Genomic DNA, 17517 nt, shown 5'->3' on the forward strand with positions numbered 1-17517 from the left:
AGCAAAATATCCCCAGTATAAAACTTTGAGAGTGATAATGACACTTGGAAATAATCCTGAGGGGTCAAAGCTAATCAGAAAGTAATTTGTTCAATAAACACACACACACACATAGTAACCCCCAACATCTCTAGCCCCCTTCCCCAGCTTCCATGCACAAAACACAACAAAGCAAAATGCTTTTGACATTATTTTTATTGTTCGTTAGTTGCTAAGTCATGTCCCACACTTTGCAACCCCATGGCCTGCCAGGCTCCTCTGTCCATGGGATTCTCCAGGTAAGAAGACTGGAGTAGGTTGCCATTTCCTTCTCAAGGAGATCTTACCAACCCACGGATTGAGCCCACGCCTACTATATTGTAGGTGAATTCCTTACTACTGAGCCATTGGGGAAGCCCCTGTTGCATATTAAATCATCAGTTCAAATTCTTGGCATACAAGTACATACAACAGAGAATACAAAAAAAAAAAAAAAAAACAAGAGCAACTTTTGTTCATAATAGTGTTAGTCCCTCAGTCATGTCTGACTCTGTGATCCTACGGACTGTAGCCTGCCAGGTTCCTCTGTCCATGGGATTCTCCAGGCAAGAATGCTGGAGTGGATTGCCATTCTATTCTCCAGGGGATCTTCCTGATCCAGGGATCAAATCCGGGTCTCTTGTGTTGCAGGCAGATTCTTTACCATTTGAGCTACAGTGCTAATTTACTGACTTTTTGCTAATTAGAAATTCCAAATCCAAAGATCATGACATTATTTTTCATTTATTTCCACAAAAGAAGGAATGAAATACAAATTTTGATGATGTTACAGGTTGACTATTGTCCTCATACAAGTCATGTGTTGAAGTTAAACTCATCATATCTCAGAAAATGACCTTATTTGGAATTAGTGAAAGTGTTAGTCTCAGTCGTGTTCAACCTTTGTGACCCCATGGAAGAGACTCCTCTGTCCAAGGTATTCTCTAGGCAAGGTTACTGGGGTGGGTTGCCATTCCCTTCTCCAGGGGATCTTCCTGATCCAGAGATCAAACCTGGGTCTCCTGCATTGCAGGCGATACATTACCATCTGAGCCATCAGGGAAGCCGGGCCATTGCAAATGTAGTGGGCTAGGTTAACATGGGGTCATTAGGTTGGCTCTAGTTCAATATAACTAATATCCTTATAAAAGAGGAAAATTTGTCCATAGGCACCTGTGGGAGACACCATTTGAATATGAAGACAGCCTCTACAAGTCAAGGAGAGAGACCTTAAACAGATCCTTCGCCACAGCCCTCAGCAGAAACCCACCTTGTCAACACCTTGACTTCAGACTTAGAAAACTGAAAATATACATTTCTATTGTTTAAGTACTCATTTTGAGACACTTCCTTAGGGCAAACTAATACATGTGACACTATGTAAATAGGAACTGAAAATCCAAAAAACCCTAATGTCAGTCTAGTTTCATGAGAAGTACACTGAACTGATCCTTAGGAAACTGATCCCAGTTAGAATTAGTCATCACTAATTTGCTGTAGACATTTTGAAATCAAATACCTTGAAATAACTAAACTTTAGTGAAAATATCAAATTCTTTACTCCACTTGCAAACGTTTGAGAAAGGATGTTATCATAGATGTAAAGGTTTAAAAAGTGTGTCCTCAGTCATGTCCAGCTCTTTGTGACCCCAGGGACTGTAATCCACCAGGTTCCTCTGTCCATGGAATTTTCCAGGCAAGAGTACTGGAGTAGGTGTCCATTTCGTACTCCAATCACAGATGTATAGTGTTATATAAATATTATAAATGAAATTTATCTTATTAAATATTATCAAAACTTTTCCATAAGGATAATCATTGAAATGGAAAAAGATGCCATTGGAAAACATATTTCGGGGAGAAAGAAATTTTAAAATTTCTTCCCTTCCTTTACCTAACCAAATAATCTGATATCAATTTAGAAGGTAATGCCGTTTAGCTATTGGATTTTAGAATGCAAAATATAATAATTTAAATGGCAATTTTAATTAAAATCAGTTTTTCACAATTTTTTTTATTAGTGCTCGGTTGTTCAAGATGCTGATTTAGAAAAGCACCTCATTATTCAAAATATTAGGGGTACAATTGAAAATACAGCTTTCCAATGCTTTCTTTATGTAAAAGATTTTACCTTCTTATGCAATTTATTTGCTTAGGTATTCTCTCCTTAACTAAACTTAAGCCCCTGAAGAGATAAATGCCCAGAACAGTGTCTGTTCACATTCAAGAGTCAATGACTCATAAAGGAGAAACAGGAAGGCCTGAAGAATTGGAGAGAGAGGAAAAGGAAGAAAACTGTGGAGGAAAAGCCATGTAATTTTTAACGAACTATTTATTCATACATGATTAATTTTTCCTCCGTATTATTCAAGATTATAACTCAGTTATCAATGATTTTCACGGTGACCTACTATATAATTCAAAACACAGTGTGATGCACTTCTTTGTGGAAATGTGGAGGATGTTATAACAGCAATCAGTTGACTTCTGTAAAGCTACATCCACTCTGTGAAACCATAAACCATTTATGAAAGGGAGAGAAAATAAAGGAAGAGATGAGAGTGAAAGACAGGTGTAAAATATCTTTAGCACCTATACAAAGAATATTTTATTATTCTGCTTCAATTCAAGATAAACCTCTGTATTACTGTATGACTCCTTCTAGTGGAATTCCTCCACTTTTGTGTACATGGCTTAGAACATGAGAGATCATGGAACAAGTTTTATAATGTACTCCTTCAAGAAGAACACAACCAATAATGTCTATTCACTATCAGCTGATATGAAATTTCTAATGAAGCAGTTTATAATCATCATGTTTCAAAAATATTGATGCAAAATTAAAAATTTGTTATTGAAATTTCTAAGTATATTTTCAAAAATCACATTTCTGAATCAATGTTAAAATTTTGGTGTTAATTACCTAATACATCTTTATTCTGCATCTCAAATATAATTTACTGATAAGAAAATATAAGACTTTTATGCTTAAAATGGACTTCCTAGGTAACTCAATGGTAAAGAATCTACCTACCAATGCAGGAGACACAGGAGATGGAGGTTTGATCCCTGGGTCAGAATGATCCCTGGAGTAGGAAATGGTAACCATTCCAGGAATCTTGCATGGAAAATTCCAGGAACAGAGGAACTTGCAGGCTGCAGACCACTGGGTTCGCAAAGAGTTGGACACAACTGAGTATGCATGCATGCTTAGCATATTGATAGTGAAGGAAGTTTCACTTTTTACTGTCTGTCTAAAATATTGCTTTTGACAAGGTCCAAAATAATGGGTAGGATTAAGGTACAGAAGTACTCTGTGCTTCTCTGAAACAGTAGTAGTTATTTTTCAATCCTGATTTAATACTGATATTGTTAATTACTAACTACAGGATACTGGCCACAAAGTTTAACACACTTCTCTATTTTGAACAAATAACAGTACTTATTCCACAGAGTTGTTTAAGTAGTAAATGAGACAATATCTGTAAGATTCTTAGCATAATGTTGCAGGTGCGAAAAAAGAACTAACTATTATAATTCCTTAGAGCTATGTCCATATGAGCCTACCACCGAAGGAAAAATGCATATGTTATGCTTCTCCCTATTTTTGTTATTAAACATATAACTATTAAGTTCCACTTTGACCAGATGTTTGAAGTACAAGAATAGCAAAAATAAATCAGGAAGGTCTTCTCACACTGGCGGAGAAGTTAGCAAGGAACAATCTCTTTTTACCCTACTTGACCATGTGGTAGCAAACTGACCCTCATTTTTCTAATTAATCCTTGATGCTTCTCCATAGAAGAAGCGTAGACAAATGAACTCAATATTTAGCTCTTAAGATGTCCTGTCATAGAAATTCGAGTCAGTTGGTAGAAAAGGAGTGGGTCTGTGACTTTTAATGCCAAGGTGAGAAAATCAAAAGTTTGTCACCTTTTCTCACTGTGTCAAAGAAACAGGTTTTCTACCCCCGGTCAGGCACGGTAAGAAGACTAATCCTGTTCAGTGCTGCTGAGATGCAGAGCTAGGCAGAAATTGCAAGAACCACAATGGTGTCCATAAGTATTAAATATCATCCAAGCTAATTTTGATATTTCTAAGTCCACAAGTATTCTCCAAGATCGTCTGGATAACTTTCAGTGCTTTCCCCCAGCCCAGCTGCTGACTGGCAAATACAACTGGTGAGCCTCAGAAGTTCTTAGCCTTCGATATAGGCTGAAGATCCACACAAGAATCACCAAACCCTCCCCACCAGCTCAGCGTAGCCTACCCAGCCTGAGAACTTTCTTTCGTGTCCTTGTGGTCTTCTTTACCCAAAGAACACGGCACCCCTTTCCTCATGGGAAATGTTGCTCCAGCACTGGATCTCAGAGTGTAGTGATTAGAAGCAACTCCTTGTGTTTGTAAAAGCCCCAGGGCTCCATACATAATTTATTCAAAGTCTTCACAGAGCTGAGACATCAAAATAAGCAAGGTTTGCTAATCTATAAGATTTGTTCCAGGTTACTGTCAGCAAGGCTACTTTTTCAACTGGTCACCTTTCCTATTAAAAAAAGAAGTCTTATGCAGTTATTCTGTTCCATAATTAATCAGATGATTATAGTACAAAGAGATGTGCTGTGATTGAAGTAGGTATGGGTTACTATGGGAGCACCTACAAGGGTGACAAATCTGAATGACTATAGTAGGCTGCAGAGGGGGGAGAAGAAAGAGAACGGAAAAAAGGAAAGCTCTCTTCTAAAGCTGGATTGAGTGATCAATCTTGAAGTAACTGTGATCAGTGGCATAGCAGCTTTCAACCATGAGAATCTGAAAATCATTCATCTTGGCAAGGGAAAAAGGTCAGTGGCTTTAAATGTAGATTTGAGTTCAAATTTGGTCTTTACCATACTATATATAAAATGTAGGTCATTTCTCATCTCCTCTGGATTTTTTTTCTTTATCTAAAATTTGGCATAATCACAGGTTTTCATTATGAAGATTATATTTATCTTTACTGAAAAACAATGGAGGTCCTGACACAGGCTTCCCTAAGGGGTCTCACAAGTATGCTGAGAAATTGTAAGACTGCATAGAGAGATAGGATAAGAGGTGGCTATCACATTGACCCTTGGCTTTCCAGCTTTGATCGCTGCCTCTATCAGTTATAGAATTGACCTCTGACAACTTAGTCTCTCAGCTATAAAATGGGAATGTTGGTTGTTTCTGGGTTATGTGGCTGGCTGTGGATTGAATGAGTTAATACCTATGAATGTTCAGAAAGGACTTGGGGTGTTTAAACATTCATTTTTAGGATATGTACCTCTGTTATTACTCCTTTTCAGAACCAAGAGGTTTTGCATTTCAACTACTCCTGCCTCCTCTTTACCTGATTAGTTACAGAACTAATCACAATGCTCTTTTCTATATATCGCTCACTACCTACTTGCTTTATCTTTTTCATTGGCACTGAAGTAGGCTGGAATCTCTCTAACCTTAAATGATTAAAAAAACTTTTCTCCTTCAAAATAAATTTCCTATCTATCTATCATCTTGTTTTATCTTCAGAACCTAGCTTCTTTAAGAAATTTCTTTATCCTTCTCTCATTCTTTACTGCATTCCATCCTGTCTACTGATTTCTCTACTCAGAGCTCTTTCTTTTGTGATGACTAATCTTCAAGTCAGTAAGTCCAGATAATATTTTCTAGTTTTCACTTTGCTCAGTATTTCAGAAGCATTTCACACTACTTCTAAATTAACATTAAATTTCAACTTCTAAATAAAATAAGTGCTACCTTATTATAAACTAATGTTAGTAATATAATAATAAATGAGGAGGGCATGGCAACCCACTTAATAGTCTCTCCTGCGGAATCCTCTGGACAGAGGAGCCTGGTGGGCTGTAGTCTGTCAGGTCACAAAGAGTCAGACATGACTGAGGACTTAGCATGCACACATGCAATAATAATAAATAACAGAATATTGCCTCAGTTCATTTGATATCCCACTCTTCTGACATTATTCTTTCTAGCTCTCCCTTCTCAGTCACTTGGATGGTCTATTTTCTTCTATCCCATCTTTAATTGTTGAATTTCTCTATGCTGTGTCCTAGGTCATATATCCTTTCTCACTCAGAGGCCTTCAGTTAAGTGTTCAAACCATATCCATGGCTTCAGTAGTTAGATACATACTAAATATGTTAATGTCTATCTACATCTCAGCTCTTTCTTTTGAATTCTAGCTCCAAATATTCACTTGCCTTTTTGTATGTCTCCATATTCAGTAGTGAACTTACAGAGCCCTTCTCCACTGGCTCCCATCTCTATGAACCATAACAACATCCATCCAGTTGCGCAAGTTGGAAACCTGAGAATTCTTCAAGACATTCTCCTCTCTTTCATCCCTCATCTCAGAGAATCCTGATGCTCTATTGATTTTACCTCCTAAATGGCTCTCAGACTTTGTACCTCTCAGCATCTTCTCTGCCAGGTTCCTAATCCAAGCTATTATCATCTGTTCCCTGAGTTAAGGCAGCGCCCTTCTAAGTGGTCCTATTTCCTTTTTGTCCTGCAAATCCTTTCTCCACAGTATAGGAAAATCAATCACTTACTAATGCAAATTCAAATGCGTCTTGTTTGTAACTTTTCAGTAACTTTCCCACTTTCAATATGTACAAAAACCATTTACTCTCTAGCTTTATCTTCTAACAATTTTCTGTTTTTCCCCTCTCTGGCCATCCTTCATTTCTGCTAGTGAGCAATACTGCTCTTTGATTCAGACCATCACACACATTGTTCCTTCTGCTCAAACCATTCTTTCTCTTTTCTGTTACCCAAACACTCATTGTTTTGATCTCAATGAAAAGATAAAACTTTTTTTTTTCCATGGAAATACTAAAGATCATTATCTAGGCTAAGTCAAAGCCTTCATTTATAGCACATTGCACTTGTCCTTCACAACACTTAACATATTATTTTCAATAGCTGGTTCTCCCACTATACATTTTGATGACAGCAAAATGAAGTCTGTTTTACTCATCATTAAATTCCTAGATTTCTAAAGGGCTGTGAATCCCAAATTCTAGCAACATTTATGAAAGTAATTATTTTCTCATAGTTTTAGAAGCTATCAGTCTGGACTCAACACAATGTTTAATTTCATATTAAAGAAAAAAAAATCAACTACAAAGACAGAAACCAATTAAACTGCTTAACTTTTAATTCTTATTCTATACAATCCATGGAATTCTCCAGGCCAGAATACTGGAGTGGGTAGCCTTTCCCTTCTCCAGATGATCTTCCCAACCTAGGTATCAGGTTGGGTTCCCTAGGATTAACCTGGATTGACCTTCCGAATTCAGGTCTCCTGCATTGCAGGCAGATTCTTTACCAGCTGAGCCACAAGGGCAGCCCAAGAATACTGGAATGGGTAGCCTATCCCTCCTCCAGCAGATCTTCCCAATGCAGGAATTGAACCGGGGTCCCCTGCATTGCAGGCGAATTCTTTACCAACTGAGCTATCAGAGAAACCCAATTCTTATTATAAAATACCTAAAATACTTTTAGAAATTCCAATCATTGTCATTAATTTTAATTTTCCCTGAATTTGAGAAAGTTCAGTTGACTGAGTATTCTTAGGACTTGAGTTTTTATTACTCTATGACATTAAGGGTCATTGTACCTGCAGTAAGCCAGAGACTAGTATATGTGAAAAAATTTTAGAAAAATATACTAATAAATGAAAGGAAAAGATCTAATTACTTTTATATGTTTGTAAACTTTCCTAGTGGGAGAAGGAAATGGCAACCCACTCCAGTATTCTTGCCTGGAGAATCCCAGGGACGGGGGAGCCTGGTGGGCTGCCGTCTGCGGGGTCGCACAGAGTCAGACGACTGAAGCGACTTAGCAGCAGCAGCAGCAGCAGTGTTAAAATTAAAACCCCTTAGTGAGTATTCTCAAGCCCTCCAGTGGTGAAATTTCTAATTAGACTTTAATTTTATTTCTTTGGAAAACAAAGGTCCAGATCTCTCAAATAGTTTGGGGACAGCTACAGATAGAACGAGGAAGGGAGATCCCAGTAAGTTCCAGAATCTTCTAGGTTCAGTTTTGGGTGTCTAGCACCATCCTGTCTCTGGGTGCAGGTAAAGAGATGACAGATTAAGGATACCAAATTGGTGTGGACAAGTGAAAACAAGATCTGAATCACCTTGTTAAGGCGATAATCCTACAGTGACCCCTTATAACAAATCAAAACTAAATAAACCCCGATAGGCCAGAAAGAAGAGAGCAGAAAAATATAGGTTGGTGTAGGAATATGAGATAGGAAAGGAGAGAAGAAAAGAATGAAGGGAGGGAGGGAGGGAGAAAGGCACCAACTCTATGTTCTATAAAATCGCTATTTCATATTATATTTTTATTATTCTCTCAGGAAAACAGTGAAAGTGTTAGTCACTCAGTCGTGTCCAACCCTTTGTGACCCCATGGATTGTAGCCCACCAGGTTCTTCTGTCCATGGAATTCTCCAGGCAAGAATACTGGATTGGTTGCCATTTCCTTCTCCAGGGAATCTTCCCAACCCAGGAATTGAAACCGGGTCCCCTGTGTTGCAGGCAAACTATTTTACTGACTGAACTACCAGGGAAGGACTAGGCTGTGTCCTATTTCATTTGGCCTTTTATAAAATACTTTTCCTTTATTTCCCAAATATACATTAATTATTTGATTGAGCCAACTTTCATTGTATTTCTTTCCTATATATCTTGAGTAAATAGTATATCATGCATAATATATAAACTGATAAAATAACCATTATCTCAGTAGATTCAACAAATCTATAAGGGATGCTTCAGTCACAGAAGGGGATTTCAGGACTGCTAAAACAGACTTCTTTTGTGATGTTGTGCCTGTGTGGATATTGTTTGTAACCACATACAACTCAGGGAAAAAAACTGTCTTTGGCATTTGGGTTTGAGACAAATGTAAATTCTCTAAGCTTATTTTCTAATTTATGCTCCTTCATCCAGGAAAGTTAGATCAGGTTCCACATCATGCCACACCCACTTAGACATTAGATTCATGCTCTTATGTGTATTAGAAATTTTGACTCTATATGAGTTTTTTCCGGGCTTCCCAGGTAGCACTAGTGGTAAAGAACCTGCCTGCCAATGCAGGAGGCAGAAGGGACATGGGTTCAATCCCTGGGTGGGGAAGATCCCCTGGAGGAGGGGCATGGCAACCCACTCCAGTATTCTTGCCTGGGAAATCCCATGGACAGAGGAGCCTGGCAGGCCACACTCCATAGGGCTGCACAGAGTCAGGCACCACTGAAGTGACCACACATGCACACACATGAGTTTATCCAAGTACAACTAAGATAAGTTAATTTTGGCATGGGGTAAAAATTCATTTATTATGTATGAGATACCTTCACTGTTACCAAGATGAAACATGGACTTCCCTAAAAGGATTTGTACTTTAATTAAAAAAACTAAAAGCTCAGTTTTCCTTCCTGGGGGGGTGGGGGGAGAAATTGAGACTATCTGTGACTTGCAAATATGTAAAAAAACAAGGGTGTGTGTGTATGGGGGGAGGATTTCCAAAAACTCATAAAGTAAATAGCATGATTTCTTCTAGATCTCATGTCAGCATAAAAGTCAAGTGGTATAACTGAAAATGTTTCTTCCCCCTTTAAAGTAATTTTATTTTATAATTTCCCAGCTGATTTCCGGTTACTACAATATGTAAGGCATATATAGAAATGAAAATATAATCATAATTCCTTCAAGTTTTCTACTTTAAAGGTGGACTGGTCATTTTAGTACATAATTTTAGAGAAATGTCTTTTATAGGAAAGTCCACACGCTAGAATCTCTGCAGTGACCTTAATAGATTGATATTTGGTGAGGAAAGCCTCTGCTCTTTCTGGAGAAATTACTGCTATTATAATGCAAATAAAATGATGGTCCCATTTATTGGTGCATGCATGCTAAGTCACTTCAATCATGTCTGACTCTTTGTAACCTTATGAACTGTAACCCACCAAACTTCTCTGTCCATGGAATACTCCAGGCAAGAATACTGGAGTGAGTTGCCATGCCCTCTTCTGGAGGATTATCTGAATGCAGGGATGGAACCATATCTCTTATGTCTCCTGCACTGGCAGACAGATTCTTTATCACTAGTCCCACCTGGGAAGCCCCAGGCAGCCTTCTACTGTAACTAAAAAGCTGCTCTACAATATTCTCTCACTCCCACACTGGTATTTGTTGTGTTGTTTAGTTGCTAAATCATGTCCAAATCTCTGCAACCCATGGACTGTAGCCTACCAGGCTCCTCTGTCCATGGATTTCTCCAGGCAAGAACACTGGAGTGATTGCCATTTCCTCCTCTAGGGGATCTTCCCCACCCAGGGATGAAATTCACATCTCCTGCATTGGCAGGTGGGTTCTTCACCACTGAGCCACGTGGGAAGCCCTACACTGGCCTTCGCAGGTCCCATATCTTTTGCATTTTGTATTTTGTTGTGATTTTCAAGTTACATCTTTTATCTACCCGTATTCATCTTGGGCCTGAAACTGTTGATCAATTCACCAAATCAGAATAGCAATTTGTTCCTAGATTCATAGCAACATTTACACTCATCGGGGAAGATTTTCCTTTACTTTGAAAGTCCATGGATAGAGCTGGCGGGCTACAGTCCATGGGGTCACAAGGTTCGGACAGGACTTAACGACTAAACCACCACCACCATAAATTTCTTGGGCTTCCCTTGTGGCTCAGCTGGTTAAGAATCCACCTGCAATGCGGGAGACCTGGGTTCAATCCCTGGGTTGGGAAGATCCCCTGGAGGAGGGCATGGCTGCCCACTCCAGTATTTTGGCCTGGAGAATTCCATGGTCTGTATAGTCTGTGGGACTGCAAAGAGTCAGACATGACTGAGTGATTTTCACTTTCACTTTCAAAGTCTTATAGGACACTTAACAGCCTCCTGACACAATTTCCAAGGCCTACTGAATCTGAGGGATCCATGATTTTCTCCCTGAAGTTCTAATGGCATTAACTCCTGCAATCCTTATGTTATCATAGAATTTACAACCCCTTCTGCATATTTTATCATCTATCTATCTATCCATTTGTTTGTCTTTCTGTCTATCTCCTATCAAAACTGGCTAGGTCTTCCTACATTAGATGAAATAAATTGTATTTATAATGGGATGCAAATATTCTCATGTGATCCTAGCCCCCTGATCAGACCACAGCCTCTCTAACAGTTTTATATAGATATGTCCACTAGGCAACAGTTATTACAGATTGGTCCTTCTAAAAATATATCCAGCTTGTGCCCATTAATGGACTTAGTAAGAAGATTAGCTCTGAATTCTTGCTGTCACTATCACCACCACCAAATCAAAGTCTAGGTTTGTGGTACTCCCCTGAAACAAGCAAGGCGTCTTTCACCAGGTCATTTCCCTTGGCAAAGCCCTCTGTAGACCTATACCCCATGTGTCTTTTCTCCTCGCACTTAATTATGATCATCATACTATTGGCGGTTATTATTGCATGAAGGTTAAAAGTTTCATCAGATGTTAATGAGGCCAAGCAAAAGTGCAGCTATTGTCTCTTTCATTAATTTCCTTATTAACTGCTGCTTTTCTCTCCATGGCTGATTGTTACTGAAAGGACACGAATTTAGTATACTGCACATCTCAAGTCCAGGTTTATTTTCCCACTGAGGAAGAGGTGCTTCATCAAGTCAGACCAGCAATTATTTTCCTTAAATGCCTTCAACATATGGATAGTTATTTTCTAATCTCCCTATGATTTCTGGCTAAAAAGTATTAACCAGAGATCATGGAAACTCTCAATTAACAAATGGCTCTCTATTCTTGAAAGTGTTCATGTAAGTGGACAAGCTTTCTGATGGAACTCTTTGTGTTCTCTGCCTAATTTCAGTGTGATTTAACACTGTACCAACATTTTTCCTTCAATGGTATGGAGTGGAACCTATTTTTAATTCAAGGGAATAAAGGACATTGGCTAGGATCCACATTTGTGGGTATTTTCATTATTAAATTAAAGGCTAATAGTCTTGCTAACTGTTTAGGCTCACTGTACTCATTCATAAGCCTCTCGGCATTATTAGATTTTAATTTTGCAACACTACCTCAATACAGAGTCTAAAATGAAGATATATTTACCTTATTTCCTTTAAACTGCAATTAACCTACTTGTATTTACCACTTATTTGAAAGTTACTTGTACTGGTTAGCTTTGCTCTGGTTTAAAAAGAAAAAAATTCCAGACCTTCGCTGGCTTCCCTTGTGTCTCACATTGAGCCTTCCAACAACATGCTGTTTCTCACCCATGTTTTGCTTCATTTCTAGTTTATTCTGGAAGAGCAGCTTCTGTTTGGAATATGTCACTCTCGTGGCAAGGAAAAATGGTCTAGGAACTTTGATTTGTAAGTGGCATCATTCATGTACACTCATAATCCTATTGTTCAGATCTATTCACATGGCCAAAAACAATGTGAATTTGTTGAGAAACTGTACTCCTCCTATAGGAAAGACTCTTGGGCAAGTCAAAAAGCAATGGAAGAGGATATAGCATTCTTTACAGGGAGGTGAGAAATGAATAATTCAGGATAATGGTAAATCTACAGCAATAACCAATGCTGTTTTCAATTTGTATGGGACCTACATTTGTTCTGTTTGTTGGAATACCCAAATATATGTTTTAGTGCTCATCCCAAATGCTATAATAAACACAGACACAAGCCATTGGTTCTCCTGGAAATTTTGGCCAAGGAAAATCTTAGCCTATTGGCAAAATATTTAATAACATTTATTTTAATTATTTCTCCAGTAACAAGACAATTAACTCAGTTGATGACAGATTTGTCTACCTTACATGAAAAGTGGTTCCTACAAATTGGGTATTCTCATTCCCTCTGGCCATAAGTCCCAAGACCATTGAAACTAATAAAAACCCTAATACGAATAATGAAATTCCATGGACAATCACTGACTATCACCCGAAATACAAGCTTATCACAGTAACTATCAGAAAGAGCATACCTGAGCTAGTTTAATGAATCTACCTTTCAGGTATGTGGAGATAATCTATCCTTTTATCTGGTTTTGCTTTTATTTTCTAAACACACGTATGTATTTTAAGCAAGTCAGAGTTCTTTTTTCACTAATTTGCTTTTTGAAATTGGGAAGCACCTTTCAATCCTGTCTGTGTTCACTGTGGTAGTGCTTTAATTTTTTCTATTATAGGCTATCATGAAACTGAAATTTCATCTAAAATTTTAGAATCTCTGATTGGTTCTCAATCAGTCCTATTCTACTCAACATTGGAGACCATTTTCATAGTAAGATCACCTGGCAACTTTCATGGCTTCACATTACTGATAGTCTCAGTTATTTACACTCCTAACAGTGTTCTGACTTTGAATGGATACGTCTAATAGCTTTGGAGTCTTCAAGGTCTATATCCTACTGTCAACCTTATTCACCTTTAGTTTTGTATGTTATGTCCTCTTTCTCTTAAGTCTATCTAGCTGACCTATTCTTAGTACAAAAATTGGACATATAACCACAATTCCTTCTTCTATGCTTGTGTGTGTGTGTGCGCTCAGATGCTCGGTCTGACTCTTTGCAACCCTATGGACTGTAGTCCACCAGGCTTCTCTGTCCATGGAATTTCCCAGGCAAAAATACTGCAGCGGGTTTCCATTTCCTACTATAGGGGATCTTCCTGACCTAGGTATCGAACCCATCTCTTGTGTCTCTTGCATTGGCAGGTGGATTTTTTAACACTGCTCCATCTGAGAAGCTTTTCATAAATGGGTCTTCCTAACTTCCTTCTCCTGTCAGCATCAATGGGGTAGTAAGAGCTATATCATAGTGATTTGACTGACAAAAATACATGCTATTTACATAAATCATGTGCATTGATACCCATTGAGAGGAATAATTAGATACAAAATGCAAACTCTGTTGTTACAGGGACCACACATCCAATTTACCCAGGTCAGTGCTGGTTTATGTTTATTGTTTTACGAGTGTACTAGTCTGGAAAACAAAGTATGCGGTTACCCTGTTTATTGTGGATATAGTATCTAACACAAAGTTGGACTTAACCTTAACTTCTCTTGTGTGCATATCTTCTTAGTACTTCCCTTTAAAGGTAAATTCACACACTGTCCAAGCATTAAATGTGCCAGTCTTATTTCCCATCACCTTCACACACAATCTGTGTCATTCTGCAATACACTGAAGAGAACCTGGAAAATGTTTACTGTTGGCTTAAATTTTCCAAATCAGCACAAACATATTATGTAGTTGCCTCACCCATTTGGGAGAGGTACCTCACTTATTTCCATTATTGATTTATTTTTCAACGTCCAGAAATTGCTGTAACCATCTGGCTAAGTCAGTTCAGTCTCTTGAATCTTCCCCGAACTTAATATCAAACTTACAGGTTACAATGAAATGAATGTCTCCTTCCAGTCCCATATGTAAAGAACTAGACCATCTTTTGTTGCTGTTTGTCCCTTGGGATATCTCTCAGTTTCCTTGGTGGTGGTTTAGTTGCTAAGTCATATCCGGCTCTTTTGTGATCCCCTGGACTGTAGCCTGCCAGGCTCCTCTCTTCCTGGGATTCTCCAGGCAAGAATACTGGAATGGGTTATCATTTCCTCCTCCAGGGGATCTTCCTGACCCAAGAATGGAACCCACATCTCCTGCATTGCGGATGGAATCTTTACCCTTGTTCCACCAGGGTTTTTCCTTATATAAAAAATTTACTGATTAATAAGGTTCATAGCAACGACCGTAATCTGGGTTTCTAAGATCTACTGTTATAATTGGCACTTACTTAAAAAGCAAGGCTCAGCCTAGCTGTGTTCACTTGGCAAAGGAGACAGGATACCTCAGAAATGTTTCCGGGAAGCCAGATGAATTCTTAGAGGCGCGGTTCTTGTTTTGAGTCAGGAGTCCATCTAACAACAAGGAAAAGAGTAACCAAAGTTGAACGGGCAATATAGGTCCAGCTTCCTAGACCCCAAACCCAAAGCCAAAACCCCAGTACCTTCTAAGACTTCTGTGCAAGAGCCTAAATAAACTTCCCAAACCTTATAGATAGATGTATTTACTGCCTCAGGATATTGTGTGACCATTGCACAGACCTCATCTGATTTATATGGAAGGAAGGGATCAAAGTAAACTCTACTGCTTAGTCACTCAGTTGTGTCTGACTCTTTGTGACCCCATGGACTGTAGCCTGTCAGGCTCCTCTGTCCATGGGGATTCTTCAGGCAAGAATACTGCAGTGGGCTGGGCTGCCACGCCCGCCTCCAGGGGATCTTCCCAACCCAGGGATTGAACCCAGATTTCCCGCATTTCAGGTATATTCTTTACCATCTGAGCCATGAGGGAAGTAGGCTCTATCTGCTTTTTATGAGAAAAAAAAAAAAAAACAAACCCAACTTAAAACAACTGATTAAATTCTGGTTCCATTTGAATGACCAATGTTCTCCCAACCCCCCAAACTCCTACCATGCCCCTGGCTCTGTTCTGTAGTTCCATGACCTTGGTAACATCCCTGATGGTCAAGGTATGCCATGGATTGGTTTAATTGCATCAGTATGCAAGATTTAATAAACAGTTAACTATCCATGACATATTATTCAAAAAGAAAACATTACCTTAAATATGTTCACAGCTTTGATGCATGCCAGATATTACCCAGTATACCATACTACCAAACTAATGAGCTATCGGAGCGTATGTAGTCACTGGATCTGTAGCAGTTTTGCTTTAATTTTAGCTATTTTAATTCCTGTTATACTAATATTAAAAGTTTAATGATACAAAGCACAAGAGAATATGAGACCTATAGTTTTATTTTATAGTCCCATTTATTTAAGGAATTTATTTAAAAAGCAACAACAACAGAAAATTAGAGCCAAACTAGTTAGTCCCATAACTAAAACAATGTGGAATCCAAACTACAGGATTTTAATGAAGTAACAGGGAAAAGGAAGATGTTATTCTGTTTACCTAAATCAAAAGGGTAAAGATAAACATTTTGTTGGCAATGGAAAAAGGATACTTTGATTCAAAAGCAATTTATTTTGTCAATTTCAAGGCAGTAATTGGATTATCCTCTTGGAATGTTCTTCACTCTTATTAGCTAATTCCTATTTTTCTTTCGGGTCTTATTTAGGAAATTGCCCACTCAGAGATTCCCTCTTCAGATTAGGTCATGCTAGTAGGAAGATTTGTAGAATAGGTAAAAAGGACTTGACCTTTACCTATTCTCCTAGTTGGTAGTATCATTTTTAGAATAAATCACCCTTTTATTCCTTTATTCCTGAAAGGTGGTTTATAGATATTTCTTCACCAGACTGATTGAAATCATCATCAATTGACTTGAGAAATTTATCTCAAAGAAAAATATACCTATTTTTTTTGTTATTTCTTTCATCTCAGTAACTTGACTAAAAAAAGTAAAATAAAAAACAAACAAAAAATACAGCCCTCAGTTTGGTAGATTTAATATATTTCTTTTCAAATAATGCATACAACATTCAAAAAACTAAGATCATGGTATCCAGTCCCATCACTTCAGAGAAAATAGAAAGAGAAAAAGTGGGAGTAGTGGCAGACTTTATTTTCTTGAGTTCCAAAATCTCTACCGACGGTGGCAACTGCAGCCATGAAATTAAACGCTGCTTGCTCTTTAGAGGGAAAGCTATGACAAACCTAGACAACATATTAAAAAACAAAGATATCACTTGTCTGACAAAGGTCTGTGTAGTCAAAATTATAGTTTTTCCAGTAGTCATGTACGGATGTGAGAGCTAGACCATAAAGAAGGCTGATAGCCAAAGTATTGATACTTTTGAACTGTGGTGTTGAGAAAGACTCTTGAGAGTCCCTTGGACTGCAAGGAGATCAAACCAGTCAATCCTAAAGGAAATCAATCCTGAATATTCAATGGAAGGACTGATGTTGAAGCTGAAACTCCAATACTTTGGCCACCTGATACGAAGAGCCAACTCATTGGAAAAGACCCCCATGCTGAGAAAGATTGAAGGCAAAAGGAGAATAGGGTGGCAAAGGATGAAATGGTTAGATAGCATCACCGACTCAATGGATGTGAATCTGAGCTAACTCTAAGAGATAATAGAGGACAGGGAAGCCCGGTAGGCTAAAGTCCATGGGGTTGCAGAGAGTCTGACACAACTTAGTGACTAAACAACAACAAATACTTCATTTATAGAAATCCAATGAACAGATTTTTGTATGTAAGGTATTAATGGAGTCAACAGTCAGTCAGTTCAGTTGCTTAGTAGTGTCCGACTCTTCGCAACCCCATGGACCACAGCATGCCAGGCCTCCCTGTCCATCACCAACTCCCGGAGTTTACTCAAACTCATCTCCATGAGTCAGTGATGCCTTCCAACCATCTCATCCTCTATTGTCCCCTTCTCCTCCTGCCTTTAATCTT

The sequence above is a fragment of the Cervus canadensis genome, chromosome 9 (genome assembly GCF_019320065.1).
Source record: "Cervus canadensis isolate Bull #8, Minnesota chromosome 9, ASM1932006v1, whole genome shotgun sequence".
In the NCBI taxonomy this organism is placed as follows: domain Eukaryota; kingdom Metazoa; phylum Chordata; class Mammalia; order Artiodactyla; family Cervidae; genus Cervus; species Cervus canadensis.